General features: G+C 50.2%; 1 protein-coding gene across 3 annotated transcripts in view; it reads left to right on the top strand.

Annotated features, from left to right (window-relative positions):
* LOC144179144 (fasciclin-2-like) overlaps positions 1-20,289 on the top strand; it is a 521,903-nt gene that overhangs the window by 436,290 nt on the left and 65,324 nt on the right. The window lies entirely within an intron of this gene.

Genomic DNA, 20,289 nt, shown 5'->3' on the forward strand with positions numbered 1-20,289 from the left:
TGGTGCTCAATGGGCTCCGTGCTCATTTAACGAAGAAAGTTGGGCTAGTCGGTGTTTGCTTAACTTCGACAGGGTAACAGTGCGAAAAGCAGACGAAGTACGAGAAAGGTGTGGCACACGCGTTGTCTTTTTGGCTCCAGGAAAGTGGACACGGATGTACCCGTTTGTCAGCAGCGTGAGAGAAAAGCAACGCTGCGACAAAAACTACGCCACTCGCTTCGTCAAGTGCAAGTGTAATGTTGCCTACAGGATAGCACTTGTATGGGGCCGATGATTCTTCACTGTGTAGACTGGACGCTGCCTTAACGACAAACTGAGGGAGCACCGGGCAGCAGTTACTGCTGTCGTGGCTGCAGGACACTTGGATGACCATTGCCGGCGGTGCACATGCTCCCCTGCTTTCCAAGGACACGTGAAGCTTTTGTAAAGCTTCTTACATTCTCCGTGAGCGCAATAAGTGCGTAAACACACCCTCTCTCTGGCTTTCACAGCTTAAAACATAATATTTGGCGCCGCATTTGTACACGCACGTGTGTGTGTGTGTGTGTGTTCGTGTGTGTGTGTGTGTGTGTTTGTTCGTGTTCGTGTGTGTGTTCGTGTGTGTGTGTGTGTGTGTGTGTTCGTGTGTGTGTGTGTTCGTGTTCGTGTGTGTGTGTGTGTGTTCGTGTGTGTGTGTGTGTGTTCGTGTGTGTGTGTGTGTGTGTGTGTTCGTGTGTGTGTGTGTGTGTGTGTGTGTGTTCGTGTGTGTGTGTGTGTGTGTTCGTGTGTTTGTTTGTGTGTTTGTTCGTGTGTTCGTGTGTGTGTGTGTGTGTGTGTGTGTGTGTGTGTGTGTGTGTTCGTTTTTTGTTCTTGTTTTTTTCTGCGCACGCCTTGCAGTGTATGTATTCTCATGTCAAAAAAAAGCAACCTAGTGTTCGTCGAGTCTGCTCTTTTTCGTCCCTCATCTTCCTTTTCGCGCTGTTACCATGTCGAACGTCCGTGCTGGTCTCGCATTCTGGGGGGACCGTGGTTCGAATCCCGACCAGCGCAAGGTTTGCCCAATTTTCTTTTTGACTCGATTAGTTGTTTTGTCTTTACGCGCTTCCCTGAGAAATTTTGCGTCATTCCTAGCATTCAGTGGCCCGTCTTTTGTCCTTTGAACAGTGGGCCAGCTTGTGTGCAATGGATAGCTGATTTCTGTACAGCATAGTTGACTAACGCTTTCAAATTAAATTTTGTGAGTGGTCGATCGTACAGATCTCAATGTCACTCTTGGGTGTGGCCATATATATATCAATATATATATATATATATATATATATATATATATACACGCCTGTACGGCACAGAAATCTCCAGAACAGGCGCCTCATTGACAGCGCGCGCTACGGACCAGGTCGCGCAGCTAAGCCACGCTTCAAAAAGGAGGGCACACTAGCCCAAGTTCCACGCATCAAGTGCACGTGACGATGATGGTTCTTTCGGTTCTTTCAGTAGCCGTGCACATTCATAAACCTTCCGGCCGCCGTTCTCGTGACAGATTGAGTGAACTAGCGCATCAGTTTCGCCTGACCGACCGCGTGACTCAAAGCGCACGCGTGTTGGGGGGTGGGTGCTTGCACGCGGGAGGAGGTGTGTGCGCGATGCCTAGCCAGCGGCTGGACATGGCGGCGACGTGGATAGCCGCCGCGAGTCGCTTCGCGTTGCGCTCTGCTGCCCGCCGTGCACTGGGGCCCCGATAGCCGTCCTTGATGGATGCCCGTCGATTCAGTGCCCGTCGCGCGCCGTTACGACGGCCTGCTTAATCGGGACACCATGGGTTCGTTGAGCTCGGACGCGTTGGCGGGGTGTTCCTCCCCGCCTGCTGATGTCCCCATATCCACGACGAACTTTATTTCTCGGTTCCCGCCATGCATTGCCTCAACACTACTCTCTCCCTTTCCGATGTCCTCCGACGCCCCTTCCCGTTTGCACACTGTCCAGCTATGTTTTCTTTCAATGCCAGCCGCTCGTAGGCCCTGAATGCTGTGACACGGTGAGGCAAAGCCACGGTCATCCAGACGAGCTTCGAGAAATGGTGTTGAGAAATGGAGTTCTCGAGCTGTCGCTCGCTTTGCTTGGCGGCGCTACTATTTGCTCCATCTTAATTTTTTTTATTGAGTGAACAATAGATAGGTCACTTGGAAAAAAAAATGCTTCGAAGATCTGTGGACATTGAGCAAACGAGAAACGGGGAACAATCGAGCGCGCGTGGAGAGGGGGATGTCAAGCCGAGCCCGCAGCGTTATGCTAGCACCGTCTGACGCGCCCGTCGGCCTTTCTTTGGGGCTGCTGTTCTTTGTGGCTGAGATAAAAATATTTAAGCAACAAAATAAGGGTGATATAATCCACGAAACCCTACATTGCGCTGTAGACCAACCTTTTAAGCCATCTTTTTGGCACAGTTTTTGTGTGACGGGGGTCTCGACGCGTCCCGTCGCCGCTTGTACGCGTCGCAAAATGGACTGTGACGAGAGTGCTGGACCGAGTGGGCGGCAAAGCAGGATGGAATTGGAATGACTTCGACGACGCGCCCATAGCGGTGAAAACAAAACGACCGACAGGCAGCCGATGCCGCTGCTAAATCTAGCAAAGGTGACCACTGAAACAGTTCAAACGCGAAGCGCTATTGGCACGGTCGCGAGGAGCGTGCAAGAAACGCCGTGTTATGGACTCCTGAACCAGAAGCGAAGCATACGCATACGGCCGAGCCTCGCGTTCGCGAGAGAGCTAATAGGTGAAAGATCCGTCAACGGATCTGTCAATTTTTTCCCAGTTCTCGTGGCCTTCTGGATTTAAACGAAGAAACTTGGGGCCAAACTTGTGATTTTTCTCCCAGCTCTCAAGATTTGTTCATTTTTCTCCGTGCGACACCGGTTGCACATGAGTCCGTGCAGTGGCTACCTGGCTGCCAGTAGCTGCTGCTTTTGCGAGGAAATGTATTTCGGGTGCCCAGGACTGAGTCGGGCTAGATGGAGAGAGCCGGCAAAAAAAAAAAAAAAAACTGCGCGTAAATGTTTTCCCTCGTTCATTTTTATAAAGTCTGAATGCGAGAGTGCCCTGCAGAATTCTGACACTTAATGCGCTGCTGATTGCGCAAGTTGTGCGCGTTCAGCGAAACCTTCTGGCTTACGTGCCTCCTTATTTCTTCTTCCTTTTAGGTACGTGCCCTGTGTGGTTGGCGTTCTTGACAGGTGAACCAGAGGTAAGCATTTCTTGACTCGCTGTCGCTCGGGTGGCGACGGTCGCAACCAGCTAGGCATGGTAGCTTACAGGTCGTCCTTCCAACTCGAAACAGCTCAGCGTCGGATATCGACCCTTGGAATAATTGAACTTACGTAATGCTGATTTCGGCAAACAGCGAATGTCTTGCCTCGTGTGTCTGTTCTATTACCGGCGTGCATCATTCGCCCCGTGTTTACGACGAAGTTACTGGGTAAATGGTTTTCTTTTATTATTGCGTGGTAACTATAAAGGCTGTCCGCAACAAGAGTCGAGCGACCTGTAGCAATGAAACGTTAATGACTGCTTAGATAGAAGCCATTTCTTCTTGCTCGTATGTCACAATAGTTTAAAAAGCGGCTTTGTTTACTCCGCCCCCACGTTTCTTTTATAACACATAACAAGATCAGTTGGCGTCCATCTCCTTATTTGTATTATTTTGATCAACAGTCCCTAGGTCGTGCAAGACTTTCCAGGGCACAAATAATTCTAAGCAGATGCCCAACTTACGAATTAAAATGAAATGTGTTATACTTTAAACTTGGTGAGGGCGTTATTTCAGCGAAAATATTCTTATTGCTTTTCAGCTCCTGTTTTAAATATTTATAGCTTGAGAACTTTGGCATCGCCTGTGGCGGACTTTTGATCAAGACTGCACCTCACGCCTGTCTTTCTTGATTCCAGTCGATTCGTACCGCTTCAGTGCTAGAACGCTGTGCTTGCGTCCGCGCCTAAATGCAACTAGTAAATGCAACGCCACGTTTTTAAGCATACATTCTTTTTTGTTCTCCTGGCCATGTTTTAAAAAGCGCGCGCCCGCTCTCCCTTCGTCAGAATGAAACACACGAAAGCGAAACACAAAGCGCGGGAAACAGTTGGCGCGCGTCCGCACTTCGATCGGGCGCGAAGAGAGGCCTGCGCCAGGCCACTATCGGCCACTGCGGGGCTAAGTGGGCTACGCTGCAGACGTGAACTGATGGACGACGATGCGGCTGCTTCGCCTGTCTCCGGCGCCGCGTCTTCTGGCAGCATATACTTACGAAACAACAACGCCCGTTCTTCCCTCAGACTCCTCCTACGGCTCTGCTTTTCGCATCCTTCTGTTTTTTATCATTAGAATCGTTGCTGGTGGGATTCCTTTTTTTTTTAATCTTCTTTCCCCCTCAAGAAGATAGCAAGACGAAACAAACGCGTTAACTTCGGGCCTTATTTTTTTATTTTGCACAACTTTCGGACTTGCTAGTGTACTGCGGAGACGCTATATGCGTCAAGATATGTGGACACGTATTGATCAGCTCGCACTCCCATCGCTTTTCGGGGGGAGGGGGGCGACAGGGAACGGGCTCCCAATTGCGCGGTGAACGAAAGTGTGGGCCAGTGCGTCGCGAACAGCCCATGCACTATACACATTTGGCCGCCCTTGAACTAGATTTCGCTGATTTTTTTTGTTGATGTTTTGTTTAAAAGTCGTGGTTGAACCTTTCCATCACTTTTGACCCTCGTTACTTCAGATAGTTTGTTTCTGACTTCTGAGAGAATCGCTCTACGAAAGCAAGCAGGTGGAATATCGCCACGTGTTGGGCTCATCCATAATGCGGTCGGAGTGATTTTAAGTATCACTGACAGCCGGGCCTTGATTGCAAAAAAAAAAAAAATCGACCAGTGGGACGGTAAAGATTTAAAGGTGTTGCAATAATGCGGAAAAGTTCTTCCCTTAAAAACAGTAGTGGACAGCGGTAAATAAGGAGCTGAAGCTGCCGTTACAAATGTGGAGGGCAGGTCATTTTAGCAATGAACCTGCGAGTACACGTCCTTCGCTGAGGAGTAGGGAATTCGAGGTCCTCATGCCTAATCCGTTCTGTTACGAATCAGCCCGCCGCACTACTTTTTGCAACACTCCTCGGCTGTGGGGCGAAGCCTTCACTACGTGCGCCTGTCGAGCAGGTCTCCCTGTCGGTGACTCACACTTGCAGCCGACGGATTCAGACGCGTCGCTACATGTCTGGATCGTTGGCGCCTCGCTATCGGCGCGATCAAACTTCGGTGGCGGCCGACGCAACATGCGTCTACTTGTCCGAAAGATGCGGAAGCCGCTGCAAAGACCTCCTCTCCCCTCTCTCGGACTCAGCGTGTGCCGCTACTACCGACCGCTCACGAACTCTGGAAAGAGTGTTGTGCGTTTCTGTGCCGTTCGTGTCGTGTGCACAACCTAGAGGGAACGCTTGTTTTGAGCGTTAGCGCTTTGGGTATAAATAGGACCCCTCCAAGCGCTGTAGTTCATTCCTGTGTGAGTAGTGAATCAATGCTGTCACTCTGCTCGAGTCCTGTACTGCAACCTCGCCCGTCGGGGCATTGTTCTTGTCTGGCTTCGGCCATCTCTCGCCATGAAGTAAAAAAGATAAGTTTGCCTTCGGCTTCTGATCTTCTTCAAGGCTGCAACATTGGCTGGCCGCTCGCTTCACAACGCTACCACACGCATGTCGGAGGCGACTGAGCTCGGCTTGGGTACGCCTTCCCGTATGCAGCAACGGGTTGTCAGCGGTGGGATGACAACGTTGCAACAATTCCTCGCTAACCTAATAAGGGAAGAAATTCCTCTCTCCCTCCTTTCTCTCTCCCTCCTTTCTCTCTTTCTTACTCTCTCTCTCTCTCTCTCTCTCTCTCTCTCTCTCTCTCTCTCTCTCTCTCTCTCTCTCTCTCTCTCTCTCTCTCTCTCTCGTCGAGACGTCTCCTCCTCTTCAGTACGAGCGTTTCATTGTGCATATCATCAACGACCTTCAGTGAGAGCAGAATCTAGGATTTTACGCCGTACTTCACCAATAAATGGAAAGTTAGTTGAGTAACGTATCCGGGACGAATGCACGCAAACGACGTAGCGTTACTAGACGATAATACGGATCACTTACAGGTGCTGGCGACATCTATGGTGAGGAAGCAGCATATCTAAGGCTGAGCCTAAATTTTAGCGCACCGAATTCAGGGATCATACCATGCCAGTAAAAATCAACAGAAAACCTTACCGCTAGTCGAGCAGTATAACTACTTCGCGGTCTGGCTAAAAGGACTGCCTAAGTACCCTAAATAAGAAAAGGAGGCAGAATGCAGCGTAATGAACTACAGAATGCTCCGGGGGTACAATAAGTACGGAGTATTACGAGGGATTTTGAAGAGAGTAATGGATCCAGTGTTGACATTTTCGAATGCCCTAGTACACTCTAGTCAGACATCCTGTCTGGTGTGGAAGTGAAGCAGAAGACAGTCGGCCGATTAGCACTGGGATTTCATGGTAAGACAATAAATGAGGCAGCACCGGGCGATATGGGCTGGGCCTTTTATTTTTTGAATCCAGGAGAGTGCAAAGCAAAATGCGTATTGAGTAGGGGCTTAAAGGCTTACATTAGAAGAAATAGGCATGCAGAGTGCGCAGGTACATGTGCTTTAAAAGAGTGGACTCTCAATGATGGAAGAGGACGACAAAACTGTCGACAATATACAAAGTTTGAGGGGCTAACAGACGACCAGAGTGCCGTAAAAAATATGGTAAAAGTTGCGAAGACGGCTGTGTGGGCGGAAATGGTGGAAAGAGAAGCGGTAATGATGGTCTTTAGAGCGGGCGCACGAGAGATCAAGGAAGAGAATTCTTACGGTATTAGTAAATGGAGTGCGTTTCTTTTTTGAGTCCCGAGCTGGCTGCTAAAATAGCAAGAGCCAATATGAACAACTAGCGAGGGAGGAGAAGTCTTCCGTGTGTGCTGTGGGAAAGATTCAAGCAGTGGAGAGCGTAGTAGTGGAATGCCGAGCATCCATCGAGCACGAAACGGATGGAAGGTCCACTCCTCTGAAGCAGCCGGTTTAACGGTTGAGATAAGCATTGTTCGGTCTGCAGCGGAAAATAACACAAAGCGATTAGAGTATTGGAGTACACAAAAAAGGTAGCCTAGGGAAGGGGCAGATAAAGAGCCGTCGCAATCGTGCTTAGGTTCAGCGGATTGTCGAAGAGGAAATGCAGGACCTTGTTGAAAACAAAATACAAGTAAACCTCTTAAGATTAAAGATGTCAAAACAAATGACATAGCCGCCCCATGCCGTTCTGGCAACCATATGTGCCTTCCCTTCCTAAGCTTGCTCCGCTCTAATTTCATTCTGTGTACGGCAGATTTGCGAGTGTGATCGACTCACAAAAATTGAGGAAAGATACAGTGATACCTCGTTAACTCGAACTCTCATATCTCTAAAAACCGGCCAAGTCGAAATTTTCCGTGGGGCCAAACCATTTCCTATACGTCCCACGTATTTGTCGCCCTTTATTTCGAAGTATGTTTGGGCCTAACTCCGGATATCTCGACATCTTTACTGAGAGTGGAACGAAAGTTTTGCCTCCGCGGACCGTTTCAGAAGCTTCGCGCGATGCGGCCGCGCCTAAGTCCCTTGCCTTTTTTCTCGTTTAGCCGCGCCTACCACAAAGCCGATGTTTTCCCCGAACGTAAAGTCTGAGCCTTTAGGCATATCAGCTTCTTCAAGCAACCCTGTGGCGCGTCCTGTGACGGTAGAGACTTGCGCAGAGGTACAGCAGTATGTGCCCGTGACAGGAGACCGTACGGACGTCAAAATAGTTGAAGTGGCCTCAAAAGGAAGTGACGGCGAAGACGGGGGTGACGATGACGATCCTCCTCGAGAGGTGTCGACATCTGCCGAAACGAGTAATTTGCTGCACTTGCTGCGAAATAAGGTTGGGTGCAGCGGCGGGGAAGATGGGCTCATGCAATGCGTCAAGCAGCTAGAGGACTCCTTACTAGTCCCAAGTGCGACCGCAAAGCAGACCAGCATTTAAGCAGTTCTTTTCTACTAAGTAAAATTGCCGTGCCACAAAACCCGGCCGGCGAACGTCTCTTCTTCTTTTTCTTTTTTTTTTTTCTGTTTCAAACCTTTATGAAAAGCAAGATTGGAAGCTGCTGCTGAAGAACTGGTAAGAAGTAGCGCCTTTTTTTGCAAAGAACTCGATATTTCATGGCAATTCGCGGGACTTTGCTTATCCCGAAAATCCGCTTATCTCGAAATATTGCCCTGTTTTTACTACTTCGAGTTAACCAGGTATTACTGTATCTTTGAGGCAGCTCTTCTGTAAAATACGAGGACGAGTTGGATGCCACCAAAGACGTTTAATTGCTTAAAGAACCGCGTTCTATTTAGGTTGTATCTGACGAAAATCAGTTAGTTTTAATCAGTCAGCTTTGTTCGCTAAACGCCTGCGGCTGCGCGAGCCTATTAACTCTCAATGTCTCCTTTTCTTCTCTCACGGGAAATCTCGTAGCCAATACTGCCTTAGCGCGCTTTCGGGCGTTCAGCTGATCTGTGAAGCTCACTCAATAGCGGAGGGTCATTTTGTCGTTTCAGTCGAGGATTCAATAAATCGTTATGGTCGTTTTTCTCCTTAATACATGAATACTTCAGCCGAACACATACGTAACCATTCTCAACACCGGAGCATCACACATAATTGACACAGAATACAAAGCGAATAGCACATCAGTCTAAGAAAAATCAGCACCGCTTCTACACTCAGGCAAGCAGACGCATCTTTGTCAGATGTAGCACAAACTGCAGTTATTACACTCGAGAGAAGCTCATTTCCTGCCGTTGAGCCTCCTAGCAGCACCATCACCGCTTGCCTGCCGACAGAAACGCCCCAGAAGGGTTGTCAACGGCAGCTTTCCTCACGTTCTTTTTTTTTTTTTTTTTTCGTGCAACGTCACCCTCTCGCGACGACAACCCTATTCCTGTCCGCGTGTCTTCAAGCAACACCTGACCCCTAGGGAGAGAAGCGAGTGGGAGCCGAAAGATCGTCTCCATGGCGACGCATCTCATGGAATAATAATGGTTTCTGCCCGTCGTGATCGCGCGCTAAGCCTGTTAACTCCGCTATCGATCAAAGCTTGCGCCGCCATCGCGCTCCTCTCCGCTCTCCCCGTCTCCGCGGCGTCCAGTGTCGGCGACACGCAGCCCTTCTGTAGGCGCCCCTTGTTTCTGCTTAACTGTCGAGCCGAGACAGCGTTGGGAAAGAAAGGTTTTTAAGCGCGCGCCTAAAGTCGATTAAAGCCGGCTCCGGGACCCGGCAGTTCCCTCTTGTATCCTCCGAGTCCCCGAGCAATTTATTTTTCTTTCCTCCGAGAACAATTCTTTTATTTCGCGGCGAGATCCATCAATATGTAACGAGCCATCCTTGTGATCTTTATCGACGAGCCGCCGCCGCTTCCGGAAGCGGAGCAGGAGGAGGAGGAAGAGGTGCGCGTCTGCGTGGGGAAGGAGAGTCGATTCAGCGCGGCTGTGTGTTGGTTTGAACAGCGTGCTATCAAGCCGGCATAGGACCGCGTACAGCATCAATGCCTCGGGCGCCTCCTTGCTTTGAAAGATGCATGCTGCCTTCGACTCTCGCGCTATACGCAACAGAGGAGTCCTTTGCCAGAAGGCCGGTTCCACCAGAAGCTAACGCGTGCGTTTATTTACTTTTTTCTATCTCTCTTTACAAGCGCACTCGTTCGTTTCTTTAGCTTCTTGTTACGTGGTGCCGTACTCTTGTTTTTTATTTTTTTTTGTCAATCCTTTCTTTTCTTTTTTTATTTCCCCGCTCATGAGAAGTCGCTTGATGAGATTATTCTGCCTCGCCGTTGACGCAGATTAGCTCCTTAAGCATTCTTGCTGTACTCTTCTTCTCCTTTGTGCGGTGAGATGAGGTGAAGGATACCTTGGTTATTTACAGAACACCGCGAGGCTGTGGAAAAAGAAACATAAATTTTACTTTTTCAAGCGAAGCCTGTATTAGCCGACTTGCGCCGTCAGTGGTGGCGTACGTCGGAACGCCGTGGGGTAAAGCCACCTTTATCCACTTATCTAAGCAGCGCTACTATTAAACCAAGAGTATAAAACAGAGATATATTAGTCCTTTTTGGTAAGATGACATGTCATCATCTTGCTACAAAGGAAAAACCAATAGCAGTCATCATCATCATCATATGACGACGACGATGATAATAATAATGACGTCATTGAAGTGTTTGGCACGCACCCACCAGGGGTTTGTCCAGGGATAAAGTGTTGACTGTGCCGCTGTTGGAGCTCATATATTGAATTTACGTGCTCTTCAGGTGCAGCTCTCCCTCGCCGTTCGCAGCTGGCGCGGGCGCGCGCGCACAATTGTGTCCCGCTATATCACGCCGCAATTGAATCGAACCAGTGTCCTCGCTCGCGTCACGCCACATAGCAGGTGCGGTCGCTCGCTCTCGCAGGGCAGTTCACCTTCTAGCGCGGCACAGGTAGGACTCGCGTGGTTCGCTCCGCGGTACAGCTGACAGCCATTGAACGTTACGGGTGGAGTGTTGTGCATATGAAAACTTCTTCTTTTGCCGTAGGGAAATCTTTCGCAAAAAGAAAATTGAAGAACGCGAAAGCTCCCGATAATCGTAGAAGAATGACCTACACTAGCGTGTACCAAACATTCGCGTTAGGGGAAAGTTCAGCGAAATGAAAGGGTTTCGTTTTGGTTTATCCGTGATTTTGCGTTTACATTTCAGTCATTGCCTTTTGAATTTGGCGCGAAAATTTTCGTTTTCATTTCGCGATCATTACGCTTTATATTTTGGTCGTTTTCGTTTTCACTGAGGTCAAGCTTCGCATGCACCCCGGTTTCTGGAGGAAAATATTTTGTTTTAAATGCGCAGCTTTCTGTGCGTCTCCATGGCGACCGTCCCGTCACCAAAATGCACTGCAGGAAAGCCAGATTTGTACAATAGGTTTCACAGAACTATGACGATGACACCGAAGGTATATCAAATGTACATCAAATGTAGATTTGATGTACAATCGAAGGTACATCAAACGCCCCAAGAAAAAACTGTGCTTGATTCCTCTGTCGTAGGAATCGGCAAAACACGAAAGTGAAGTGCGCAGCGACATCTCCAGAGAAAGGCGCATGATTTGCGGGTCGACGGCTGTCTTGTGAGTGTGCTTGGCGAGCGACGTCCTACTGGTGGGTCACTTCGGCAAAGGTGCGACCACTTCGGTCCTGCTTCGTGGCGTGTACGGCAGACGGTTGCATTGCGACGAGCTCAGCTTGTGGAACGCGAGAGGCAGAGTTCGCAGCTTGAACCGTGAACGCGAAGGCGTTCACCCTACCCGTTAACGCGAAGCTACCCGTGAAGCTAACCGTGAACGCGAACGCGTTCACGGTCCAAGCTACGTTCCAAACGCGATCACGGTAAAATGCGATCAAGGCGGCAACTGACGGCGCTCGTTAGCGTCATGATGCGCTACTTCTCTTCACTTCTATACGGCAGCACCATCGCGTCAATGAAACTTTTTCTGCCGTTTCTCCTGTGTTCGTTGTACTGGCGTCATTTCCGTGACGGATACGCCGTCAGTGAAATCTTGGTGTATCCAGGCATAAAGCACTTTCGTGTTAAAAAAAACGCTTCCTGTGGACGGAATCAAACCTGGGTCTCACGCGTTACAAGCGGACGTCTATCCGTTTGCGCCATTCCGACGCTGCCGAAGCAGTTTGGATTTAAAGGGAAGTTTTGATGGCCTCGCTGATGGACGGAAGAGACCGACGGATTTAACGACGCAACGACGCAAAGTCCAGTCCATCAGCGATCAAAGTCCACAACCCCAACGACAGCGAATGAATCCCTCGCGAGAAAGCTGAGCGTTGTTCAACCATCGTTGTCGTTACATCGTTGTCGTTACGTCGTTGTCGTTACAACCATCGTTTGTCGTTTTTTCTGGTGCTTTATTTCAGTTGTCTTGTTCGTGGCGGTTGAGTGATAAGGAAGGTGTCGGGCTGCGCGTGCTACGTATCTGCTTTGTCAGCAGCGGAGGCCGGTAGTATATGCGAAAATGCCCAAAATGCATGGTGGTATGGCTTAATGTCCTACAGTCTAATGCGCGCTTCGGCCTAGTTGTAGCTTTGACGCGAATGAGGCAGCGTTGGCTTCTCCCTCTCTTTCTCCCTCTATTTCTATCTCACTCTATGTGCAAGTTTGGGGGGAGGGGAGGGCAGTGTACCGCACAAGAGAAAATCATCGAACCCTCGCAGTCTAAATGCACGTTGAAATTGCCAGTTGGGGATGGTTCTTGAACGTTTTTTGTTTTAAATGCGAATGCATTTCTTAGTCGAGCCATGTCAGGCGCCGTTCGGCGTCCACGCGCCCGCAGGTGTTATCTCTCCGCTTTCACCCCCCCTCTCCCATAGCAACAGCTGTGAGCGCGCGCGCGCTCCTCCTCTCCCCTAGCAACCGGAGCAGGTGGTGCGGGCGGATCAGCGGCGAGTGAGTGGAGAGGAGGAGCGTGCTCGGGCGTGTGAGGGCGCTCGCATCGCGGGAGCTCGCCGGAGCTCCCGCGTGTGTGGGAGAGTGTACGCTAGGGTAGGCGCGGTGCTTCGGTGCTTCTCCTCTCGACGCTCGCCCCACTCTCCCGTTCGCTCGGTCGCAAGTATATATAAATGGAATGTCTGCCGGCAACGGTACCTCGAGCAAGAAGTGTAATACAATCCAGTTCGAGCATTACACCTCTCGCTGGAGGTGACGTCACTGTAGTGGCTTCAACGTCATCTTCAACCGGAGGAGAAGAAGAAGCGGAAGACAAGGCTGCGAAGCGAAGAGCGCGGGATGCCGAACGCAAGCGCTTGAAGCGAGCTGCCGACGCCGAACTTCGTGCTCGGGAAGCCGCTGCGAAACGCCAACGCCGAGCCGAAGACCCCGAAATATGTGTTCGACATGTGCATTCGCATTTCCTCACTATTCCCTTCGGGGAGGTGGGGTGAATTTTTTCGTTTTTTCCTCTCTTGTTAACGGCCCTAGGAATCACGCACGAAATGTATGAACACAGAATTATCAACGCCTCACATTCACAAGGACTATGCACCTGTACGCTTATTCACGTTTCCTTTTTTTTTTTTTTTAGTACGCAGCCCTTAAGTAAACCGAACGCACGAATATTTGTGAGCATCTTATTGGTCATGAGGTATCGAGTATACTTTGTTAATGGTGTTTCCTAAGTAGTAACAGAGAACGACTTCTCCTTTGTTTCCGGTCCCTCGCGGGTGCTCCTCCGCTCTCCGATGTCCTCTTTTCTGCTATCATCCGCCTGTCACTGTGTCCTAATCGCTTGAAGTATTGCTTTTCTTTTAGCGCGTAGCTCAAGGGAGAGCGGAAATTTGATGTTTTCCTCGAACAGCGGCGGAGAAAGCTTTATCCGGAACAAAAGCTTTTGTTCGCGTCCATACCTTTTGTTCTTCCCTCCGGAAAACAAAACAACGAGCTTCGAGGCAGACGTCGCGTCTCATTACGTTTCGTCCGTTCGGGACTTGGTCCCTGACTTCTCATTTCGGAAGCGTTTCGTTCAACGGACAACGCTGGGTTCCTGCGTGCCCTTGTTCCTTCATTTGCTCCTTTTCCTTCGCCCCTTCGCTCTTTTCATTCGAAAGAAAACGCGGCACTCTGGAAGACTGTAGTTAAAGGGGGGCCGGAAGGGCGGAGCCCAGGCCGGGCACTTGGGCCAAGGTTCCTCTGGGTTTGAATCCTGGACGGTGATGAGGCGCTTTTCTGCACGACTGCCGAGGAGTGCCTTTGTAGGCTTCGCTGCCCCCAAGCCTCTCCCTTGAAATGTTCGCCTTCCTTTTCCGCACTTCATTCGTCCCTTTTAGCTAATTCTCTCCTTTTGTATTCTTTTTTTTTTCGTGCGTCATTAGGGAAGACCGCTCAGTTTGCTAGAAGCCCGCTTTTTCGAGCCTACAACAATGATGTCAGGCTTGCGTCTGTTTCTCTTTTTTCGTTCTTCCTTCCTCCTTTTTCGTTTCCCTCTCTATCCGCCCGAGTAGACGGTCGTTTCAGTCATTCTTCAGCCGGTGCGTGGATGGATAGGCGTGCCCTTGCCAGCTCCCTCACTGCTTTTTCCGCGGGTGTTTCGCTTTGCTCTCGAGGCGGCGAAGGCGTCGCATGTCATCAATTACTTCCCATAGGCCCTTCTGGTTTGTTCGAACTAGGCTGTTATTTCGCTTCGATTCACGCTGCAGCAGACAATTACAGGTTATAACCTACTGCCTTTCTTTTCTCTCTCTCTCTCTCTCTCTCTCTCTCTCTTTTTGGAGGGGAATGGGGTGCTTGTGTTTGCTTCGAAACTTCCGGGGCTACGTTCAGGTTCGCAAAGAGTGTGCGCAACGCAACGCACAAGTTTGTAACCTTTGATTTCGGCGGAGTCTCTCTCTCTCTCTCTCTCTCTCTCTCTCTCTCTCTCTCTCTCTCTCTCTCTCTCTCTCTCTCTCTCTCTCTCTCTCTCTCTCTCTCTCTCTCTCTCTCTCTCTCTCTCTCTCTCTCTCTGTCTCTGTCTCTGTCTATCTCTCTCTATCTCTATCTCTCTCTATCTCTATCTCTCTCTATCTCTCTCTCTATCTCTCTCTATCTCTATCTCTATCTCTCTCTATCTCTATCTCTATCTCTCTCTATCTCTCTCTATCTCTCTCTATCTCTTTCTCTCTCTCTCTCTCTCTATCTCGTTGATTGATTGATTGATTGATTGTGGGGTTTAACGCGCCGACGCTACACAGGCGATAAGGCGCGCCGTAGTGGAGGTCTCCGGATTAATATTTACCGCCTGGGGATCTTTAACGGGCACCGAAATCTCGAGCGCACTAGCGTTTTTGCTTTTCGCCTCCATCAGAAAAGCGGCCGCCGCGGCCGGCCGCTCACAACTGCCGTAAGGAGACAAAAAGGTAGTCACTATAGCGCGTTATTGATGGCCAAAAAAATTCCGGGAACCTTGCACTCACGTGCAAGACTTGAATGGCGAAGCTGTTGTAAGAGATCATTGACGGACACAAAGCTGAGTTTTAGTGTCGTTGTGGTGTCGTGGTTGACGTCGGTGGCATGGCATTTCAATGGCCTTATGATGAGCAAGGCCAGAGTGAGCTCGTCGTTTTGGTCGACGTTTTCGTACGCCACTCTGCAAGCGCGACTTATCGTCCCTAAATGATGCTTCGCACGCCGAGCCTCTCGAAGCACGGCCCCTTCTTCCTCGGCCGTGCGAACTACCCGCGGCCAGGCCATGTGGATTCAGTGACCACCTACAGCAGCTTCGACATTCAAGTCGCCACTTTTCTACGGTATACAAAGCGCATGCGCACGACGACACGAGAATGAACGAACGATGGGCGTGCGCTGTGACGTGTCTTTCTCGTTCCGAGCAGGCGTTGCCACGATATGGCGAACGCTGGAGTTTTTTGTGGCCAAAGTTGGCCAATCTCCTGAAGTGGACAGGCCTGGCTTGACGAACGTGCACTCGAGCCACGCGGCGAACACTGCAGCTTTTTTTTCTTTTTGGCGGTATTGGCCAATCCCCCTAGGTGGGTATGCTTAGCTTGTCGAACGTGCGCTCGAGGCACACGACAGCTCGGCATTTCTTGGTATTTTTAACTGCGGATGCCATACACAAGCGATTTGTTCAACAACTTCGCTGGTAAAAGAATGTAGCTATGCATCAGACATTTGGTTGGTATCTCCTGTACATAAACACTTCAATGTAGGGCTCTTTAATTGTCGTCAACTGCGGGAGCCGCCACTCTGTTTGCGTACGTGCGTGCGTGCGTGGCTGCGTGCACATCAGAATATGTTTCTGGTACCGCGCCAGTTACCGCCATCTAGGCGTACCTGCCTCCGAAGCCCTGCTGACCGAAGATCGGATTAAATGTCCCGGCTGGCCTACCGTGCCTATAACATACCTGGACGTGACGTTACCTTGGTAAAACTTTCAAGTCATATTTTTCTACTCGCTATCGCAGTGCCATTCGATAACGCAGCGCGCAGCAGTTTGCGACCGGAATCTGTTCAAGGTTTTCCATGACACGAACCGCGGATTAGCAATAAATTTGTCAGCAGCGCTTTCTAAACTTGTGGTTTACTTCTTGCAGATTCGAAAAACTTCCTCTGACAACATTTCTAAAGCTGAAGAACTCGGTTATGGTCACGTGCGCCAGTCGTTTTTCTTGTGGTTGTAATAAACCTAGCTTTGGTAAACTGTTCTTCCGTATGTTGCGTCTATTTTGGCCCTCGAGTCCCTTTCAACCTGGCTATTTGCTATTCGAACGGTCATAATCCCGGTCGCATCCAACTGCACCGCCAAGTGCTAAATATATCTCCTCATCGTGCGAAGCGCTTTGGAGAGAAGTTTCCCTGCATAACTCACCCTCGTGTCCTAAATCTAGCGCATTAGTAAGAGCGTCTGACCACCTGAGCATGCCGCAGTGCAGGGAACTCGTTCACGTGGTAAAACGGAGCGGGGTCGGCGCAGCGTTGTGCTTAATTTAACGATACGGAGCGTTGAAGACCTGGGAGCACGCCGGCAGCGGGCCGCATTCCCTTCCCCGTCCCCCAGCTTTTACAGCGAGGTCCGTCGTAAACTCCTGGAGCCCGGACACTAACAGGCCGTCTCGGGATGACTTTAACAAGACTTGACGAAGAAGACCTAGAAGAGTGCGCGGAAGAGAAAATAAAATGAGACTGCCTCCCCTTGCCCTGGTGGGGCGTCTACTCATTTTGCCGCTCCCCCTCCCCCCTCCCTCCAACCTCTCGGTGCCTCTTTCTAGCTTTGACTTTGGCTTTGGCTTTGCTTTTGCGCGCGCCTGAAGCGCGCGTGCGGGATAAAGTAATCCCGGCCGCCGCGCCGTTATAGGGCGCTGCTCACCAGGCGGCTTATGCGTGGCTCGCCGCTGATGGGCTTGTCGGCCGCTTCGTGGCCAGGGTTGTGTGTGCGGTGGTCGGTCGTTTGGAGCGGCTGTCTTGGCGAGCCGCGGTGATGCCGCGGCTTATGGCTGTGAGGAGCGCAGCCGTGATGTTGACCATGCCTTCGTCGCAGTAATGAATCAAGCCTTGATTAAATTGCGATTTAGATGCGACCCAGCGGCCGCCATTCGGGACATTACAGACACGAAAAAAAAAGATATATTACGAAAGGTGGAGGGGTTGTAAATTATAATGTTTGGAGCTGAGTGAAAGTATCCCGTCGTCCCTTATTGCAGGTTTTTGTCGGTAACTTACTGCGCGCGTGTAACGCTGTTTTGTGGTTTCTTTTAATTCGCTAAGCAGGATCCGCCTGGTTTCGCGCTTCGTCCGAAGGAAAACGGGTCTCTTTTTCTTGTGGTAGGTTCTCGCATGTAGTCAAAGCTAGCTGTGTAAGTTTATGTTGAGGCCAGCGTTCGCATCTATTCTGTGCCATGCAGCGTCTGGGTCTTGCGTGCTACACGTTAACCCGAACTGCTTGCTGCGCATTTTGCTATACTAGGTTTTTTCTTTTTTTTGTGCGTGTTTTAAGGATGCAGAAACAAGAAATTCTGGAGCATATTCCCACGACAGAAGCTCAGGCCGCAGTGTTTGGACAGGCTTCTGCATATAGAGCGAGAGAATGGTCTTTAATGGTACTGGTGAGGTTACCCTGTCAAAGGCGCCTATAGCTTGCTAGACCAGATGTTCTTTCAGGGCCGCATCTTCTTCTGGGTCACTCCCTGGTCTTTAGCAGCAAAAATTATTTGCGCTTCACGAGTTAGATTATCGTTATCCTTTACGCGACGCGACCATCAAGTGTGCCTTTTTTTTGGGGGGGAGGGGGGGGGGCAAGAAGCGTTCCTAAAGGTTTGCGGGCCCTGTTCTCAAACTGAACTGTGACTTGTAGAGAAGCCGTGCTATGTTCAGCGCTCACAAAATACTTACCGTAAAGTTCCGTAAGAACGCCTACCCAACGTATAGAGATATCAAGTGAAAAATACTTGATTGGTGAGCTTTCGGGTCAGGCACTAAAAGTGTCCGTTTCGCCGATTAAAAGTGCGGAGTCATCAAGAAAAAATACGAGATGGGCAAACTTTCGGTCCAAGTGCGGAAAGTACAAATGAGTGACCGTATCAACACATGAATAGACGATTCGCGTTTGTTTTGTGATCACTCAATCCGCCTAAAAGCATCGATTTTAGTGGGTGGGCAATCTTTGGGGTGCTTCATTAAATTGAATATTTAACCGCTAAAAGGAAGGTGGACGATGTTTCGGGGGGACGGCGTTCTTTCGGAACTTTAGGGTAGCGGAAAGTAAGAGCTCACCTTAGCGTACAAGGCTACTACAGTGGCCGGCGCTAACGTAACAAACGGAGGCGTCAGGCAACTAGCTTCGCTACTCATGTTACGCCGAAATGTGAATGTGCCTCAAATTTGTAGTCCCTTAAAATGGCAATTTTCGTTAAAACAACAAAACCTCGTGAGTACTTAGTTACGCGCCTAGGTGAATTGGGCTGTTTTTAAAGGCGGAACATGATTTATGCAGCTACCATGCACACGGAAATTCGATTAGGAATTTTCGCCCGAAACTTGCTACAGATATGCCGGAATTGGCCCGAAAAGTGTGCCTAATAAACAGGTCTACTGATTAGTTGTCAGTACATGTTGAAAAAAACACCTGCTTGCTTCTCTGCAAATGTCGTCGAGAGACGATGACCTTTTTCCGCGCCTGACATGTTGTAGCCTCTCGTTTCGCCCCATCCCTCCGTCTCCCGTCTTCCCCTCCACCGTCTTGTCGTCGTCGTCCCATTTGGCGGTCTCCGGGTGCCGCGTGTCCCCGCACGGGTCGAAACTAACTTGCGTGGTCACCGCCTGCAGCGGCGCCCGTGTAATGCGGTGTCTATTGCACGACGAAACGCAGGCGAACGTCCAGTGCTCTAGTTTGTACAACTCCAACTCCACTAGCACGTGGAGAGCCCGCGGAGAGCGGCCGTGAAGGCCTGCAGTGCGTCGTTTTACGCGCAGCGCACCGGAAGCAGACGCGTGGCGGGGAACAAAAGCCATTGCCCGGTCCTGTGAATATCGGAGGTCGCTGGAGGCTGAGACTCGCTGGAGCGTTCCCTGCTTCAGCTCCCCGGAGGGAGAGGGCTAAGCATTCGTTGCGGAAGTGCCTGTAGGGCTACTTCGAGTCGAGAAGGTACGGCGCATAATACGGAGAACGTGATTTTTAATCGTGTACGACCCCCGGGAGGCTGAACGAATATTAAAATTTTGAAGAAACGGATTTTAAAATGGGCGGACATCGCCCTGGACCCTTCTTCCACCTGCGTTCCCCTATACTATAGTCCCCCTCTGGGGACGGACTCTACATGTCAGTCCCCTGTAGAAACGCTACTCTTGTCAACTGTTGACAGCTAACAACATTGAACGAGAAAGTTGAAAAAACACTGTCCTGCACTGTCACATAATGCATACTAACGTTGGGGTTTAGCCAAGCATTATAATAAGTGCACCGTGCTTACTAGCCATACTGGCGTTCGTGTCGCGCAAACTCCTTGCTCGCTGTTGGCTTGCTGGATGAAACGGTCAATGTTCATGTTCTACGCACTCCACAACTCCCGCAAGAAAAAGTCAACTGCAATTTTTTTCTGCTGCGCACTTGCATATGCGTGTTTTAAAGGAGCTCTCTTGACGATTTAAGTTTGGTGCAATGCTTGCGTGTTGGCCACTCGCAATAAAGCAACATCAAAATGATCCTCACATCGTCAAGCTTCGACAACGTCAGCCCCAATGTACCTCATCCACCAAGTTAGCCTGCGTGTATCGTTCGGGTGTGCGTAGACCGTGTGTAAACCGCTTACGAAAGCACCGCCGGTGCTAGCGCGACGTAAAACCGACCAGTGAAATTTGTTCTGTCTCCTCCTCTCTCGCGTAGTCATCCTCCTCCGTATACAGGAACGCAGATGTCGCAGCGCTGTTGAACGAAGGGGAGGGCAGCAGACTGGTTCGGGATGGGAGAAGCTCGGCGAGAAGCGCGAGCCAAGAGTGGTGTGCGATAAGACTGCTGAGCGCTGCGATATGAGCGCGCGCGCGGTCGCCTCTCGCTGTTGACTCGGAAAGGGGAATGGCGCCTCCGGGAGGACAACGCTTCGCTGGCACGCCCTGGGACAACTTTATACGCCGTGCAATGAGATTACGCCAGCTGGCCAGGCGCACTAATTCGATTACCGGTCGTTCTGCCCTC

The sequence above is a fragment of the Haemaphysalis longicornis genome, unplaced genomic scaffold (genome assembly GCF_048455015.1).
Source record: "Haemaphysalis longicornis isolate Haplotype H1 unplaced genomic scaffold, Haemaphysalis longicornis Haplotype H1 scaffold_4, whole genome shotgun sequence".
Lineage (NCBI taxonomy): Eukaryota > Metazoa > Arthropoda > Arachnida > Ixodida > Ixodidae > Haemaphysalis > Haemaphysalis longicornis.